The sequence below is a fragment of the Leopardus geoffroyi genome, chromosome C3, assembly GCF_018350155.1.
Source record: "Leopardus geoffroyi isolate Oge1 chromosome C3, O.geoffroyi_Oge1_pat1.0, whole genome shotgun sequence".
NCBI lineage: Eukaryota > Metazoa > Chordata > Mammalia > Carnivora > Felidae > Leopardus > Leopardus geoffroyi.
In genome coordinates this window covers 69,298,482-69,313,377 of record NC_059338.1, presented here as the reverse complement: position 1 = coordinate 69,313,377, position 14,896 = coordinate 69,298,482, and the positions used below count along the sequence as shown (strand labels likewise).

Genomic DNA, 14,896 nt, shown 5'->3' with positions numbered 1-14,896 from the left:
TGATACTTCTGTAATTTTCTGTTGTTTCTTGAGCCTGTTTTGGGGGAAGTGTTGCCTTCTGCCAGCCAGTAGGAGTTACAGAGAGAGTAAGAGCCACGCCCTGCGGGTGGAGCCTCGATGTGTACAAGAGGGTCTCCCGCACTGGTGGTGACACCGAGGTGGTGGGCACGGGAGAGAGACGTGGGCTATGCAGGTCAGCAGACCCCTCCCTCGGGCGCTCCCTCCGTGTTCATCGCCTCCGGCCTTCTGCTTTCCTGCTCTTCTGTTTTCTCCCCTTCCCTTGTCCAGTGGCCGCCGGGCCGAGCCCTGGTCCTCCTTCTGTGGGCCTGTGTCTCTGCCTCACGGCTCCTGGCGGCTCTTTGGGTGCCTTCGGGGCGGGAGGACCCTGGACTTGCACACGGGATGCTGTGAAGATGCGTCTTTTAAGGGAGGGTTTCTACCCTTCTTTCCCAGCGTTTCCAAGGGCTCCAGGGGCTCTCCCTTCCCCGCTGACTGTTGGGCCCCTTTCCATCTGCCCCTCAGGCGTCAGAGGACCTCTTTGGACCCAGACGGTGCCCGCCACTCTGTTCTCTGCGCTCAGAGGGCCGGGACACCTGCACCATAGAGTCGTAGAAGGAACTTCAGGGTTCCCTGGTAGCACATTGACTGTTACGTTCCCGTGTGTGCTTCAATACCTGATGCGACGGATTTGCTTTTAAAAATTTTACTGGTTTTAGGGATACAACATGCGTTCCGTGTTATTTTCCCCATTTCAAATATTCCTAACAGGTGGCCAGCTCAAGTCAAAACAAAATAGATGCCTCTCATTTTAATGGTATCTTTTCCAACTCGGAAACAAAGCATTTGTTGTTTTAGAAACTAATGGTGCAGTGGAAGAACAGTGTATTTGGAATCACTTATAAATTCATTAGAAAAAAAATTCAGATTGACAGCATTTTGGGTTTCTAATTAAGCCTTTGCAGGCAAGCATGTTAACTATAAGAAAACAGTAACGTAGACTTCTAGTATATTCTTTTCTAGTTGGCCAAAGACCCAAAGTTGTCTTCTGGACTAAAATTGTCATTCACATGAATCGTAATGATAGCGTGGAAAAGTTGGACTCCTTCAGGAGAAGGAGATCCCCAACTAACACAGCCTTCACACAGCTTACCGTGCGTCAAGAGTCTAGAGAAGGAAAATGCTCCTTTCATCTCTGCGTGGATGATTCTGACCTCAAAAATAAAATGGCCATTTTCAAGGATCCTAATTCTGCTGGTGAGTAGTCAGACCAGATTAATAAACACAAATCCCCCCAGCCCCCCTTTGTAGAAAATACTGGTGATCAGTCCTGGCTTAGCTAACAGAGTGCGAGATTCACGCTTAACAAAGTCAAATTAACCAAGTATGGCACGTGCTAGCTCTGGGATGTGATAGTGAACACGGCACTGAAGGTCCTTGCCCTTGAGAAACATACACACATATATGTATATGTGTATGTGTGTGTGCGTGTCCTACATGTGTCCGTATACAAACAGTGTGCAGTGCTGTAAAATGAATGGGGCCTGAGGAGAGGGGAATTTTGGCCTTAAAACACCATCTACAGTTAGCCGTTTGGCAGAAAAAGTAGAGTCCTTCGTCTGGTCTTGATGATTAATGTGTTTTCTGCATTTTAATAATAAAGTTGGTGGCGGGCCATGATCTGTGGCTGTTCGGAAAAGAGTCTTAGTCGTCCTACAATATTTGTGCCTCGAAACAGAAAACTTTCCCTGGAGGTGAAAATCTGCAGATACGTACGCCCTGCAGGGGCGAGGCCGTGACCCTGTGCTTCTCGGGCCCCCATTTCCCTGACTGAGTCCCCGGGGGCTGGGGTCCCAGGGGCCGTCCCTGCGGAGCCTGAACCTGGTCCCCGAACCTGGTCCCTTGGCCCCGTGCGGACATGGCCAGTCTAGCCTGAGTTCTGGTGATGAAATGGGGGCTCCTGTTGTCCAGCCAAAGTTTTCCGATTCACTGTTTTTCCTGCCCTGCCCATTCCTCTTTTCTTTGTATTCAGCTCATACTTCGCTTACCCAGAAGGCTGTGCTTTGAAGCCTGAGCATTAGCGGGTAAATACGGATGTGGAACTGCTTTCACCGGACAGGATTTTGGGGAGCGGGAGAGTGGCTTCTCCAGATCAGTAGCAAATCTGTGTCCTGGGGACCGAGGTGGTTCAGTCTCAGTCATTTTCAGATTGGTCCGGGGGGCTTGGGGGCCCCTCGGAGGGCCCTGGGGGTGCCTGTGGGAGTCGGTTTGCAAAGGCAAACCCCTTCACCAGGGAGCCTGCAGAGCCACACAGAGAACCTGAAAACAGCAAATTCTTGCTTGTCACGGACCCTTCCTGAGTCAGAGCGTGAGTGCCAGCTCAAGAGTCCCTTGTGGGCAACCTTCCCATCCGGGTTTCCGTGTTCCGTTCTGCCCTGCCAACGCAGCGCTCCTGGGCCCTTCTCACTCACGCCCGTCTGTGGAAAGCAGGGAAAGGAAGCGGAACCGTGAGGTCCACACGGTGGGGGCGACGTAAGACCTGTTGGAAATGCTGGGTTGAAGCAGCTCATTACCGTTCGAAAGACGTTCTTCAGTTTCCTAACCAAAGGAAAAACTGCATTATCTTCATTATAGATAGAAGTCACAACACGCCGAACTACTTGGAAAGCCACATGTTTTAGCCAGTAATGAGTCTTAACCTTTACAAGATCAGCACATGGAAATGGTTAGTGGGCGCCAGCAGAGAAACGTGGGTCACATGCCCTTCGGTCAGGGGCCAAGTCCTCATCACTCCAGGCATTCAGAGTTTTGCAGTTCATCTTCCTAGGTTGCTAAGTGCTTTTCATGCCTCATGACACAAAGAGTTGACTAGCTTGCTTTTGCAGTGTGAAACGCTTCCTTTTAAAATTTCGAAACATGCTTTTCTCCTTACTTTTAAGATATCTTCATTCATTCAGATTTTGCATAATATTAAGAATAGCAGAATTTATAAGCTATAAGCATGTGTGATTTGAATGCTTCCTACCTAATGGGACTGGAATTTTTCTCCAATTATGGGACAGGGAGACCATCGTTCCCCAGTTGCCAAAACAGAATGCAGCTGGCTGCAGGAGGGCTGAGCTAGCAGAACATTTAATATTTTGAAAAATGTGTCCTGGGGGAAAAGACTTTCTGTTCAGAAAGATACTGAATTATTTAGCTGGGCAGCTGCAGGGTGTGAATATTTTGAGCGCCATTGCTGTCATTTATTTTTTATTGGGTTCAAATGGAAAAATTGAAAACCGTATTCAGACGCGTAGCCTTTCACTCGATGGCGTGTAGACCTCCGGCTGCAGCTGCCTGCGCTCCTGTGATCTGCACGGGCACATTCCACTCCGAGTGCATCAGTGTTTAATTTTCAAAATTCTCGGCAAATAGCAGAGCTGCAGCCAGGAATTCCTCCACTGAGATTCCTTCCGGCCCAGATGAAACTGATAATTCCCGGCTGGGTTGCTTTCATTCATCACTAATCCAGGTATGGCTGCTTGCTGTGTTTAATTTTCTTTTTTCTGAACCCGAAGGCACTGCTGGCTTGCGTTTCCCATGAGAAGGCGGCGGTGATGTGCCTGGAATTCCAGCCACCGGAGGTGGTGGCTTTTCTAGACGGACGTAGCTGGCCTTTGTCGTGGGGCTGACGGACGTGAGCTTGCTGCTAGACACAAAACCATGCGCGACCGGCTCATGGTAGGGTCTTCAGGAAAAGCAGGACTGTATCAGGGACCTGCCTCTGAGTTTCTGAAGTTGGTGTCATGGAAAGCAGCTGTTTCCTACCACAGGGTATCTGTTGATGCCACTTGCCATTTGGGAACAGGATGTTGAATGGGATGGACAGTAGGTTTTAATGTTTATTGTATAGGTCTTGTAAAAAAAAAAAAATAACAGTACTTTGGGAAGCATTCAAAATGTCATCAGCACTTGACATCCTATGAGAAGCAGGTCAGAATGTATTCATTTTGCATTTTAAACTGTTTTAATGAACACTTAAAAGCAGTATGTATAGGATAAAAATCACGGAATTTGGAAGTGGACAGTTCTGGCTTTATCTCAGCTGGCCCTGTGCCCTTACGCCAGCGACGTATGACCTCCGAGTCTTGGTCTTACGTATAAGCTAGGAGAGCAGATTACAGAGTTGGTGTGAGGGTTAACACTGCCGTAGGTATGGAGGGCCTACGTAGGCCTCGAGCGTGTTGGTACCCGACAAAGGGTACGTTGTATGTCTGTTAGGGATTCTCTATCTCTACGGCCCACCCATCCACTTGCCCACCTACTTGCCTATCTGTGTATTTATATTTACCTTCTAGACCTTTTTCGGGCTTCCCCTTTTTTGTTAATCCAGCCATATTTTGCTGAAATTTAAAATATGAAAATACTCCACATGATGGATAAATGTATGGAAACAAAAAAAGGTTCACTGGTGGTCTCCCAAGAGACTTCTAAGATTACATTATCTCAGTGTGACTTTCAGTCTGCTGGTGCTTCAGCCTCCTAAGAGCAGGTATCTCTCCTGCGGAGACTTTATCAGGGTCACAGACCCGTGTATGTACGGTCACCGCCTGTGGACGGGGATCTGTGGTGGATGAGCCTTCGAAGTAGCCAACATGGGAGCGGCGAGCTGAGAAGCCGTCATCATCAGGACTTTTCTTGGTGAGCAAGGGAGTGTGAAAAACGAGATGGTTGTGGGATTCAGATATTTAGCAACACAGGTGAATGTGGTAGACTGGCCACGGGCTCTGTTTTCTGAAAACAGATCTCAGGGATCTCAGGGAGATCAGGGATCTCAGAGATCTCAGGGAGTTGACTGTAACGGGGCGGAGAGGTGACAACCGTAGAAGAAACTCGAGCGGGGCTTTGGAGGCCGGGACCATGGAGGGACCAGCGCTGGCCGACTCAGCAGAGCAGAGAAGACGGAGCAGGGTGGAAGCAGGTAAGAAGCAAGCAGTTGAAGAGCAGAGCCTGGGAAGGCACAGACGTGAAGCGCAGACGTGCTGTGGGAGCCGAGAACAGAAGTATTTGCAAATCGGATGAGCAGGGGTAGGGTTCCTGGGCTCCTGTCTCTGCTCCTGCGGCCAGGTGACTGCCGTTCCCCACACTAGCAGAGGACTGGAGGTGTGTTTTCTAGGACCTTCGGTTGCAGACACAGTTAAGGACAGGGGTGAATGCTGTTACAGGTGCTGGGTGTGGATTAGTGACCTAAACAGACCAGAACGTCTCTGTTCCTGTGGGAGGAGTCGGACAATAAACAGTAATGCAGTGAAGTGATAAGAGGAAGTCGTGAGTGCTGGCGGGGGAAGGGCTGTAGTTCAAGACAAGGGTCCTTCGAGGACCAGGGAGGGGCAGGCAGCTGTGGGGACGGCAGGGCGCGCTGTCCCAGGCGGAGGAACAGGCGTCACAAAGGCCCTGAGATGGAAGGGAGGCTGAAGTAGTGAGGAGGTGAGTTGTCCGGAGGAGAGTGAGATAGGAGGTCAGGCATACCGAGGGGACATGTGACAGGCAGTGGCGATGACGTGGGGCCTTGCCGACTGTCCTAAGGACTTGCTTTTTCTCAGAATGAGTTTGAGTACCAGGGTCTGACTTGCTCTAACAGAATCGGGTCGGAGCGAGCACGCTGAGTTAAAGTACTCGGCCCACAGCCGGCTGCCAGGTCATTCCCACCCCTCTCCCTCCACCCCCACCCACCAGGCGGACACACAGCAGAACGGGGGTCTCTCTCTAGGGGACAGAAACAGCTGGAGAGAGAGCAGGGTCCCCAGTGGAAATCCGCTCGTCAGGAAGTTCTGCCGTCCTCGCGTGGACGTTGTTAGTCTCTGCTGTCTCACCCTTAACGCACACAGAGGACACAGGGGAGGGGGAGGAGAGTCTCTCCCAGGAAAGAAGCCAAAACAGATGGGATTAAGAAAAGCATGTCAGAGGGACAGAAACAATAAAGGAGCAATAGCCCTTTCAAAGAAACTGTAGTTAAAATTCTCAGAGATAAGAGCAGACACTGTACCTGGGGAACAGCAGGTGCTCTTGGGTGTTGAAAGATTATCAGTTCCGTGGACAGGCTGGGACAGGGTGGGACATAACGTAGGGGTCAGTCCAAGGGGAGGCGGGCAATCAAATGGGAATGGCGGGAGCAGCAGGTGTAGCTACAGGAACCTGGCCTGGCATTTGCAGGGCAGGCGGGGGCCCAGGGCCTAGCTGGGGGGTGGGGGGTGGGGGGGGCGGGGACTGATGTCTAGACTCCAAGTCGACAAGGTTGGGAGTTGTTCACCGTCCAGCGTGTACACGTCCCCACCTGGAGGTGTTTTCACTGAATCATCCTCGGGTTGAGAAGATGCATAGAAAAGAGGCTGCAAATTAGAAGGAAACATGGTTTCAGGAAAGGAATGTGATGGCCATTCTGGAAGGGATGCCCCTGGGAATGATGGTTAGGGGCTATTTAGTCCTAACAACCAGGCACTCAGTGCTAGTGCGGCGGATGGGTGTGATGTAAGTGTCCCCAGCAGGGCGGGACGCTCCAGATGGCTAGGCGTCGCGTGCAACTTGAAAGTTCATGCTTGAGATAGAAAAACGTAGAAAGCACAGGGCGCCCGGCTGGCTCAGTGGGGGGAGCGTGCGACTCTTGATCTCAGGGTTGTGGGCTCCAGCCCCACGATGGGTGTGGAGCCTACTTAAAAAAATGTAGAAAGCAGTAATGAGCATGTGATCTGCAAACAGCGACAGAGAAGGTGTAGCTGAAGAAAGGAGGGGCGGGGGCCACTTTTCTCCCCATTTAGTGCCTCGTAGAGCTACTTTTAAGACTGTAAATAGGTTGTTTTGATAACAATAAAGATTAAATTTCAGATATTTATTTTGATTTATTTTTTTAATTTTTTTTAATGTTTATTTTTGACCGAGAAAGACAGAGCATGAGCGGGGGAGGGGCAGAGAGAGAGGGAGACACCGAATCGGAAGCAGGCTCCGGGCTCCGAGCTGTCAGCACAGAGCCCAACGAGGGGCTCGAACTCACAGACCGCGAGATCACGACCTGAGCCCAAGTCGGATGCTCAACCGACTGAGCCACCCAGGCGCCCCTAAATATCAGATATTTAAAGGAACGCAGCTGCATGCTTTTCTGCAGTAAGGCCACATTGGTCACCAGAGTGTGGCTGTCCCTGGGCCAATGGGCCTGCCCTGTGGGACAGCCCATCTCTTTTTTCTCGGCCCGTTGTTGACGTCCTGTTTTCTGAATTAACACGTTTCTTCAGAGATGTTAGTACAGCTGGTCAAGTCACAGCCGAGTGGCTGGGAAGGTTCTGCGTCTACGTTCTTGGTGTGTTTTGTGGTGTCTCCACCGACTTTGAAGCCAACGATGGCTATTTTATCGTTACCCCAATTGCTGGTAACGCCTTCCACTATAGAGAAGCCTGCTGACGGTCTGTTGTTCCTGCCATTTACGTATTCTAGGCTCGAAATCCTACAACTTCAGGGGTGGGTTGTTTTGTTTACTGTTCGGCTCTGTCACAAATGTGCCCATCGTAGACCCTCAGGTGCATGTGTCAGGAAGAGCAGATTACGTAGTGTTTGAGAGTGTGGCTTCTGAATGAGGTCAGCCTGGGTTTGAATCCCATCCCTGGCCCTCCTGGCTGGTGGCTCAGCCTCCTCCTAGAGCTGGTGTCCTTGTCTGTGTGGGGCAGGCACCCGTGCCAGAGACTGTCCACGGTGCGTGTCTGCCTGATCGTGGGGCTGCCGCGGCCCCGTGCTCTGTCCTTCCACCGCCCCCCCCCCGCTTATGAAGTAGGAGTCGGCCCTGTGGGCCCACGACTCGAGTGTGCTTCTTCGGCTCCCGTCTTTGGACGTGTTCTCACTCTTGGCCTCCAGTCGATGCCAGTTAACACACGTTGCTCCGTCTCACTGTCTGTTGTTCCTGGGCTTCGTCATACTGTTCTTTCAAAGTCCGTTTACCACGCTGAATGAGTAATGTGGCATTTAAAAGTAATATTTGTCTGGTGGGACGCGTGGCTCGCTCAGAGGGGCGTGCGGCTCTAGATCTTAAGGTGGTGAGTTCGAGCCCCACGTCGGGTATAGAGCTTACTTAAAATCTTAAGAAGAATAATATACAGTGTTAATAAAGCCATACGCCCTGAATCTCTAGTAATATTATAATATAGATCACGTTACAACAGAAATATTTTTAAAGCAAAAATTCTGCTTCTTGGGTGATAGATTTATTTATTTTAGGAATGTTTGTTATTTAACTTCTAGTACAGTGGGAAAATGTTCATGTCCTTCACAATACATTTTCCGTATAAGGTCTTTTGACTGCATTAAAAGAGAGTGGTAATAAGATAATGTTATAATTTGTTTTTCTGAAAGGTTGAGCAACCCTTTCAAGACTGAGATGTCCTCAAAGGTAGGAATCTGTGTTCTATGTATCTTTGTCCACTGACGTTTAGTAAAGTCCTAAGTGTTACCTGAGTGATCACATTCTTGAGTGGATTAACTGTAGTGTTTTGTTTATAACTTTTTATTTTGATATAATTTTGAACTTTAAGAAGAATCACAGGGGCGCCTGGGTGGCTCAGTCGGTTGAGCGGCCGACTTCGGCTCAGGTCGTGATCTCGTGGTCCGTGAGTTCGAGCCCCGCGTCGGACTCTGTGCTGACAGCTCGGAGCCTGGAGCCTGCTTCTGTTTCTGTGTCTCCCTCTCTCTCTGCCCCTCCCCCGTTCGTGCTCTCTCTCTCTCTCTCTCTCTCTGCCTTTCAAAAATGAATAAATGTTAAAAAAATTAAAAAAAAAAAAACCTTTTTAAAAAAAAAGAAGAATCACAAAATTAGTACAAGGGAATGCCATATACCGTTTACCTAGATTTACCAGTTATTTGTTTTCTCTTTCTTTTTGTTTTTTTGTTTTTATTTATTTATTTATTTATATTTTATTTTCTAGATTTACCAATTATTTAGCACGGTTTACTTATTTGTATGTGCCTAACGTTTTCTGAACCATTTGAGGGTAAGTTGCCAACATCATGCCCCTTTACCCCGGTGTCCTTCCATACGTAGTTCCTAAGGACACATTCTCTCATAAAACACAGCACACATACCAAAATCTGGAAATCTAACCTGGATATAATACTGTTTGCTCATCTGCGGTCCACATCCAGATCTGCCCTCTGTCTCGAGTACGACACCCAGTCCAGGGTCACGCATTGCATGGCAGTTTCCTGTCTCCTTGAATCAAATCTGGAACAGTTCTGGAGTCTTTCTTCACTTTCTTGACCTTAATTTACATATTTTGAGGAGGAGAGGTCAATTATTCTGTAGAATTGACCTCGATTTGGGTTTGTCTGATGTGTTCTCATGATGAGATTGAAGTGTCGTCATTTTGGGGGGAAAGCCACGGGACGGTGTCGTGCCTTCTACATCCTGTCAGTAGGTGGGCGATGTCGGTACGAGTGTTACTGACTTACCCACCAAGTTTCTTCACTGTAAACTTACCGTTTTCCTATTGTAGTTAATATGTAATTTGTGGAGAGATAGTTTGAAGTTCTTGGTATCTTCTTCCTCCTCAGACTTTCACTCCCTCCTTCTAGACTTCCATATTTATTAGTTGGTATTATGCTCTAAGAAAGAGCTTCCTTTTCTTCCTTTTTAAAATTTATAGTAGTTCAAACTCATAGATTCTTACTGTATTCAAGGAATTATATTCCTTACTGTCCTTAATTATTTTGATGCTTGAATTATTCCAGCTTTGGGCTGTGGGGGCCCCAGCTACAAACTGCCCCTCTGTCCTTTGGATATGTTTCCATAATTCTTCAAGGATTTCTTACTTTTGGTGGAACAAGATGTCGTCAGTTCTTCATGTACTTCTTTGCACCAGCCCGGGACACAGCCTTTCCTAGGGTGCTTTGGTTCCTTTTCATGGAGAATGGTATTTTGAAACCAAGATCCGGGTGTGCACATTGCTACTAATGTGTTGTTTGTTGTAGACCCTGTTGGGTCTCAGATCTCTCAGACTGAGCCAGGAAGTATGTGTATGTGTCTATGCCCCCGTCTCCGTCTGAGTTCAAGTTCTACATGTAAGTGAAGGATTCACATCCCTCCACTTCACATTCAGCAGCCCAGGATTCATTCTAGTCTCCAGCAGTGGGAAACATGGCTCAAGACAATGTTTTGAGTCCCTAGTATCTTGTCAAAGCCTTGGCATTAGGTGGTAAATCCATGTTTTAAGGATTTGGATGAATGAATGAGTCAATAAAATAGTTACGGTGTTATCTCTACATATATCCTCACTGCTGGACCAATATTTGGCGTGAGGTGCATGTTCAATAAAACTGTGTTGAACAAGTGGTTCAAGTGGTTCTTTCCCCTCCAGTATCTTCATGTTTTATTTTCAAACCACATGAGAATAGGACTCCACATAAGTATTCCTGTTTTTTTACCATTTAAAGCTTGAATCCAGATAAATTATTCAGTTAATATGAACAGTCTTTTTCCAATAAGAAAAAGTCATAAATAAAAATAAAATGGCTCTGGAAGAAAAACAGTTCTTTTGGGACGCCAGGGTGGCTCAGTTGGTTGAGCATCTGACTTTGGCTCAGGTCGCAGTCTTGCAGTTCGTGAGTGCGAGCCCCGCATCCGGCTCTGTGCTGGCAGCTCAGAGCCTGGAGCCTGCTTCGGATTCTGTGTCTGCCTCTCTCTCTGCCCCTCCGTTGCTCACGCTCTGCGTGTCTCTCTGTCTCAAAAATGAATAAATGTTAAATTTTTTCTTTAAGACAAACAGTTCTTTTGTTTGAAAAATCTGAGATTTGGGCAGCATCATTGAAAAGATTTCCATTTGTCTAATTAATAGAAATTGTGGCTTTCAGAGTTTGGCACATTTTTCACATTTGTCAGCTCTGGTGACATGAAATGTGTTCTTCGTCTGAATTCTCTTCCTATGCCGCTGCTGTCAGACAAAAAGAATTTCCATGTCACTGCTGCTTGTTACTGAGCTGCAATAAAAAAGGATGCTTGACGATAACTTATGAGTAAGTGATTAGAGATTTCTGGTAACCTTCAGATTGTTGCCAAATTACATTAACTGTGAGTAATCTGGGGGGAAAAGCAGTCTCATTCACCTATGCCCTCAAAGGTTATAGATTTACAATTTCAGACAGCCGTTAATGACGTTCCCTTTTGAGGTGCATTTTTTTTCCCTTAAACCTCAGGAAATATGGTCTGCTTTTCTCTCCATATGATTAAAACTAATAATTCCTTGCTCATAAGTTCATATTTTATCCCTTGAAACTTGTTTTGAAAACTGCTTCATCCTTTTCTGTGTTTGATTTTTCTGTTTACCCAAATTATATTAAATGTGGCATGTGCATTGTAAGTTCTAGGATTGAATTGACTGTGGAATTTCTAATGAGTCATAATACCAGAAAGTAGGAAAGAAACAAGGGGGTGAGTTTTATGTTAGGAAGTCTCTTCCATACACTTGCCTGGGAATTGATTATTTTTTTTTGTTTTAAAGAAGTTTTCTTCCGGGGTACCTGGGTGGCTCAGTTGGTTAAGTGTCCGACTTCAGCTCGGGTCATGATTACACGGTTCGTGGGTTTGAGCCCGGCGTCGGGCTCTGCGCTGACAGCTCAGAGCCTGGAGCCTGCTTCAGATTCTGTGTCTCCCTCTCTCTCTGTTCCTTCCCTGCTCTCACTCTGTCTCTCTCTTTCAAAAATAAATAAACATTAAAAAAAATTTTTTTTAATTAAAAAAAAAGTTTTCTTCCAACATTTTCTTTAACCCTTTATAGAAACGTTTAAGTTTTTTGTTTACACATTTATTTAAGTTTTCCACGCTGATCAGGAGTGCTGGGAGTCTGCATCTTCTGAAACTAAGAAAAATCAAGACAGTTAAACAGCTCCGTCTTGAAAGCCCTTCCTGCTTGAAGAAAAACGAAATCGCAGTTTACATAGTCTTTTCTGAGATTAAATTTTGAAGGTAAAGTTTTATGGATTTCTATCTTTTAAGTATAGACATACAAAGCTAAAATCTCAAAATTGTTGTTTAGAAAATGCTTAGTGGGTGGTGAGGGCTCTCCGGAGCCTGTTCTGGTTGGTCTCTATAAATGGAAATTGCTAAAGCATAGGGGCGCCTGGGGGCTCAGTAGGTTAAGCTTCCGACTTGGGCTCAGGTCACGATCTCACTGTTCCTGGGTTTGAGCCCCGAATCAGGCTCTATGCTAACAGCTTGGAGCCTGGAACCTGCTTCAGATTCTGTATCTCCCTTTCTCCCTGCCCTTCCCCGGCTCATGCTCTGTCTGTCTGTCTGTCTGTCTCTCTCTCAAAAATAAACATTAAAAAAAATTAAATATATAAAAGAAATCACCTAGGCATTGGCCTGCAGTACTGATGCGCAGGAACGCGGTACTCACTATTAGAGGCAGGTGCACTTGGCGAATTTCCAAAAATGCCTTTGCACTTTTAGCCAAAGTTACTTTTTTGTTTTCTCTTTGAATTTGCACCTGGGGGCCCCCTGCTGGATGTATGGTAATGCCTTCTCTCCTCCAAGCGGCAGACCAGGAGCCAGAGCCACATGTCCGTGGGCGGGGTTAGTGCAGGGAAGGGCCCTGTGCTCACCCCAGTGAATCTGTGTCCGGCTCCACCTGGATTGTAGGGTAGTTCTATTTTTAATTTCCTGAGGAACCTCCACACTGTTTTCCAGTGCACCAGTTTGCATTCCCACCAGCAGTGCACGAGGGTTCCCCTGTCTCCGCATCCTCGCCAATATCTAGTGTTGCCTGAGTTGTTAATTTTAGCCATTCTGACACATGAAAAGATGCTCAACATCACTCATCATCAAGGAAATACCAGTCAAAACCACGGTGAGATATACTTTTAAAACAAACTTTATTTATTTTGAGAGGGGGTGGGGCAGAGAGAGAGGGAAAGAGAGAATCCCAAGCAGGCTCCACACTGTCAGTGCAGAGCCTGATGTGGGGACCGAACTCACGAACCATGAGATCATGACCTGAGCTGAAATCAAGAGTTGGATGCTTAACCAACTGAGCCACCCAGGCTCAGCCACTTACTACACTTTTTTTAAAACATTCATTTTATTATTTTCAAGATCTGTAGTAATCGGAACTGAGCCAAATATGTATACTATGCGATTTTTAGTTACACTGCTTCCATAAAATGACCATTATAGTTGTGATTAGCATATTATTTATAAACAGGTAATTATAATGATATTATGGAAGTACTTAAACATTTTGCTTTCTTGAGTGGTTAAAATATTTTTTCTTTCACTATTTTTGCACTGTTTAATTTGTTAGTAAACCCTTTTGTGGAAGTTATTCAAAAGTCCTTTTAGTAAGTTATCCTCTCTGGACTGTCATAAAGTCTGCACTCATTGAGCAATATAGAATCGTTGATTCAGTGTGAACAGACTAGACATTGTCCAGCTCAAGCAGTTCCTTATTTAGAGGAGGAAACACATCCAAGTAGTGATGTAACTTCCCAGGGTCCTGTAGGTGCTTCACGTCGGAACTGCAGCTAGAGCCTGGGGGCTGTGGTTCCCTGTCCCGTGTGCCTTTCTTGTAAACCGTAGACCTCTAACTACCAGGTGACCTAAGCTAGTGTCTTGACATGCAGCTTACCTGGGCGGTGCATTGGATGTGTCAGAATATGAGACGTTGAGGGGCAGCCGTACACGTAAAAGTGGTTTAGCAAAGCAGCTTTTCTCTCCCTGCTCGTGCTCACGGTGTGTGTCTGTCGCAGAGGGTTGATGAGAGGGAGCCTACGGGGAAAGGGTTGGGGGTTGGCGGACACTTGAGGAGGGGGACGTACCCATCGAGAGAAGGGCGAGTGAAAAGTGCGGGGCATAAAGGAGGCTGCGTCCACACCGAGCAGTTCCGCGGGCCTTAGAGAGATGGCGTGAGCTGTGCGTCTGCGGACGAAAGGCATCACCGGCACGGCAGTGAGTATGTGCGGTGCAGAGCAGTATGTGTCATGTTCCCAAAAATGAGAGAGGACCCTGCTTATGTGTGTTATACGTTACGTGGAACACGTCTCTATGTATGAGGAATGTGGGCTTACAGGCACACATAGAACACGTACGCGTGGGCTGTGTGTGAGATGTTTCTATAGGTGATGTGAACGAGCTGGGAGGGGTAGTCAGGCTGTGAGCACTGATTGTCCTGGGGAGTGGGATTTGGAAACGTTAACTGTTTCTTTGTTTATGGTTATGTTGCTTACTTCATTACGAGAAGCATCTATTACTTTTGCTATTCACAATACCTAACAAATACAAATTAAAATCAGCCGATAGCATTGGTGTATTTATGATGCTTTAAAATACGGGATACTTCATGAATTTGTATGCCGTCTGTATGCAGGGGCCATGGAATCTTTTCTGTGTTGTCCCAAGTTTAGCGTATGAGCTGCTGGAGCAAAGTTGTTGTTGGTAGTGGGTTTTTGGTTTGTTTGTTTTTTTTAATCGAAGTCAGCTAGTGGACTTTCCCATCAAAGGAATACCCAGATTACCTGACTCCTGATTGGCTGACTTGGATGGTTTCTAATGCACTAAAATTCTTCAGTAACAGCATATTCAGAAAGGAACATCGTGAGGATAATTTTCAGATGTGCTTTCCCCTACGATCAAAGTTTCCAAATGCTTATGTTCTTGATTCTAAGCATTTTCGTCTTATTTTACTTCATAATCTGTTGTATTTAGCAATAAGCTGATTACTATAGTATATTTACTAATGAAAGATGAATATTGTTTCCATGTGAAACCAAGGCTAATGAATTCTAACACCCATGATTCGATTAAGACTCAAACCTTCCTTTTGTCAAGAAACGAATTGCATGATGGAATTGCAATTTTTATTTAGAGAGAACAAAATAAACTGTTTGCATT

At 46.5% G+C, this 14,896-nt stretch overlaps 1 protein-coding gene and 1 non-coding gene across 8 annotated transcripts in view; one reads left to right on the top strand and one right to left on the bottom strand.

Annotated features, from left to right (window-relative positions):
- The window catches only part of DISP1 (dispatched RND transporter family member 1), a 188,193-nt gene that overhangs the window by 59,639 nt on the left and 113,658 nt on the right, over window positions 1–14,896 (top strand). For 2 of the 7 annotated variants that reach the window (XM_045453347.1, XM_045453344.1), the window contains exon 2: window positions 8,374–8,410. The exons of 4 other annotated variants lie outside the window; for them this stretch is intronic. The gene's annotated coding sequence lies outside the window, so the exon portion shown is untranslated. Of the gene's footprint in view, window positions 1–2,923; window positions 3,512–8,373; window positions 8,411–14,896 lie in introns of those variants that run through there. One more of the 7 variants, XM_045453346.1, reaches the window with a different exon arrangement.
- Window positions 14,328–14,429, bottom strand: LOC123587087. Its single transcript, XR_006707144.1, has one exon. It is a non-coding gene; the product is annotated as a U6 spliceosomal RNA (small nuclear RNA).